Raw genomic sequence first — 3,265 nt, forward strand, 5'->3', positions numbered from 1 at the left:
TTAGGCTGGGATACGGTCAACACATACCTACCCCGCCTACAAGCTCGAGAAGGCAATAAAAAAGCACGGAAGCGTTTTGATGTGCATCCCATGTTAAAAAATAGAAAAACCGAAGGAGAGTTTTGGACACTGTATAAGGAGCTTGTGGATGATGGAAATTTTTTTTTAAATATTTGCGACAAAACTATATCGAAAGATTGAACAGCTGTCAACTGTCACTATCGATTGGTCCAAAACAGCAAAGCGGCAGACTCATGGCACGTAATTCGCGTGTATATTTCCACGATGGCCAAAAAAACGGATACGATACGTTGACGGATGTTGCTGTAAGGTATGAACAGGAAATGTCGGGTACTGCTGTAAGCCTGCCGTGGCGTAAACGTGACGGTTAGTATGAATATACCCATACAAAATGTACCAAAGAATACTTTTCGTACGGCCGGATACTTGCTGAAGTCGATACGTGCTGACTAGGTATGAACAGACCTTTAGTGTGACGGGTGATCACGTGTGACCGGTTCACATCTGACTAGTAGTCCGTTTAGTACCCATTTTTCTGGTATAAATAGTACCAAATTTAGACCAAAAATAAGTTGCAAGGCGTAGGCGAGTCGTCGCTGTCAAAGTTGATGGAGTGCAGGGACGATGGAGTGCAGGGACGTTGGAGTGCAGGCTTTGTCTTGAACCAGCTCCGGCCGAATCTTCCGTCTCCATCTTCAGCTCCACACCAGATCCTCATCCAGAGCGTCTGGAGCAACGCATTCGGACCTGCTGTCAAATTCAGGTCGGTGCTGCTTATAGGTTATAATATTCAGGTTATAATTATTGTGGTTAACTCTTCTCACCGCTCGATCCTACTTTTTTCATCTGCAGGTTAAAAGAAGCGATGGGTTTCCAGACGCGGTGTGTCTTTCGTGTAAAACCAATCTGGAATTATTGATCAGCTTTCGAAAGGCTTGTTTTCGAAGCAACGAAAAGTCTCAACTGAGGTTAGATGATTGCTTGAAGATCAAGACTGAAGAAGTTTTATTGGAAGTATGGAGGATGAACGAATGAGACGACTGGCATGTTAATGCACGTGTTTATTATATGACAGCTGAAGACAGAGTGAGTAGTAGCTCTCCGAACCCAGCCGAGTTGGTTCCCACTCGCAGGAAGGCAACCAAACTCGGCCATGTCGTATAAGCGAGCCGCCACATCACTCCCCCCCCAGCATCAGCGATACCAAAATTACAAAGAAATAAATTTTACAATAGAAAAAAAAATATTGTTACACAAAGAAAGAGAAAAAATTATTACGTGGGGAGAAAAAAAATTGTTGACGTGGGTCATCCGCTGTGTACATAGGTGTACCGCCCTGAATGGTCGGTAGATTCGAGGGCGGTGACGTCGCGAGCAGGACGGTGGGTGGTCCGATGGTCGCGCGATGCGATGCTGCGGCGGCGCCGCTCTTCCGAGGCTGATGTCGGTTGGTGGGGCGGCGGGGGCGGCAGGGGCATCGATGTGGTTGATGATACTCCGAGCTGGACTGTGAGTCGTTGTGGCTCGTGGAGGTGTTGTAGCGCTACCGCCCGTCTCGGCGTGACGACGCTCGTGGGGACGGACGGGGCCTTGATGATGATGATGATGATGATGATGATGATGGTGCTGAGGTGGTGTATGTCTTGTGGTGCTGAATGACCGTTCTATGTGTAGTGGATCGCGCATGACTCCACATCCAGCTGTCAAGATCGTCGTCTCATTCGCTCCCCCATTTTGTAAGCACCTGTCATCGACGTTGTGGCTGGACGTCGGTAGGTAGGTAGGTAGGTAGGTAGCCGTGTCTGCTCGTTTATTGTCACCCGCGGGCCGCGGCGTGCTGTGTTGATGGCGATGGGGGCGCGGCGGGTAGCTTCCCCGCCTGGCTCGGCGAGGCAGGGATGAGCGGCATGTTGAAATGATCGAGGCTGCGTGGCTCGATGTCGGGGGTCACCAGTATGGAGGATGAACGAATGAGACGACTGGCATGTTAATGCACGTATTTATTATATGACAGCTGAAGACAGAGTGAGTAGTAGCTCTCCGAACCCAGCCGAGTTGGTTCCCACTCGCAGGAAGGCAACCAAACTCGGCCATGTCGTATAAGCGAGCCGCCACAGAAGATTTAATATGGGACGATGAGCCTTCACTACCAACAATTCACCGAAAGAATAGTGAAATTTGTTTAAAGCCATTTCCCAATAAATCCGAACTTATGTTTAACAAAAAATCACATACAGGAGAAAACCTGTTCAAATGTGATATTTGTTTAAAATCATTTCTTCGAAAAAGTACAATTGTCAGAAATTTAAGAATTCACACGGGGGAAAAGCTTTACAAGTGTGAAATTTGTTTAAAATCATTTTCTGTTAAATCTTACCTCAAGAAACATAAAAAATTGCATGAGGTTTGTAAAAAATTGTCATTATATAAATACTGTTAAAATTTCAACATTTTGGCTGCATGCGTGCCATGGTGTTTCTGGTGCCCCCTTCTCATGAAATTTCTTCTCATTGCAGTTTATTTAAATAATTTTAAGAGAAATTATAATTGAAAATTAAATACACAGATCTATTAGTTTGCTTACTTGTTTTATTTATTTTAAATGTTATAATTTTTATTTATTGGATGAAATTGAGATAATTTTGGCAAACATTCTTCATCATCCTAAGCCAGGGGTCGGCAAACCAAATATTCATTCTTTCAATACAAACATTTTCATTGAACATCTGAATTATTGTTTTATTACAAATCGGCTATTCAGTACATAAGTAAGTATATGCAATGAAAACATACATATGTATGTATGTACTTAAATGTTTCTTAAATCTGTCCGTAACGCGATAGATTTACAAAATGTGAACGAAACATACAGCTTATATGTAAATAAACATTCTTAACCTTTCCCTTACGGTGCTAAAAAATTATCCCCTTGCAGCGGTGATGTCGAATTCGTCGTTCTAGAAATTCGTGATTTTAAAGTCGGATAAATATGAATATTTAACCATTTTTCCTTCTATTTATGACTATAGTAATAGTCCGTATCAATATTGGTAATATACTGCTAAAAACGATCTAAATACCATGAAAACGAAGACGCGCGCACAACGCCTCTAGAACAGCGCGTATTCCGCCTCTGACTGATGACTAGAGGTAGGATAGTCACAGTGCTATCCACTGTTCCATTGTTGTAAATCCTTTGTAAAAAAGGTTCGTCAAACCTTTAACAATGCATTTACAACCTTTG

At 43.2% G+C, this 3,265-nt stretch overlaps 1 long non-coding RNA gene across 1 annotated transcript; it reads left to right on the plus strand.

Moving 5' to 3' along the window:
* The first annotated feature begins 629 nt into the window (after window positions 1–629).
* Window positions 630–2,600, plus strand: LOC143909202 (uncharacterized). The gene is made up of 2 exons (XR_013260325.1): window positions 630–784; window positions 874–2,600. It is a non-coding gene; the product is annotated as an uncharacterized LOC143909202 (long non-coding RNA).
* The last annotated feature ends 665 nt before the right edge of the window (window positions 2,601–3,265 follow it).

This window comes from Arctopsyche grandis, chromosome 3 (genome assembly GCF_051622035.1).
Source record: "Arctopsyche grandis isolate Sample6627 chromosome 3, ASM5162203v2, whole genome shotgun sequence".
Taxonomy (NCBI): Eukaryota; Metazoa; Arthropoda; class Insecta; order Trichoptera; family Hydropsychidae; genus Arctopsyche; species Arctopsyche grandis.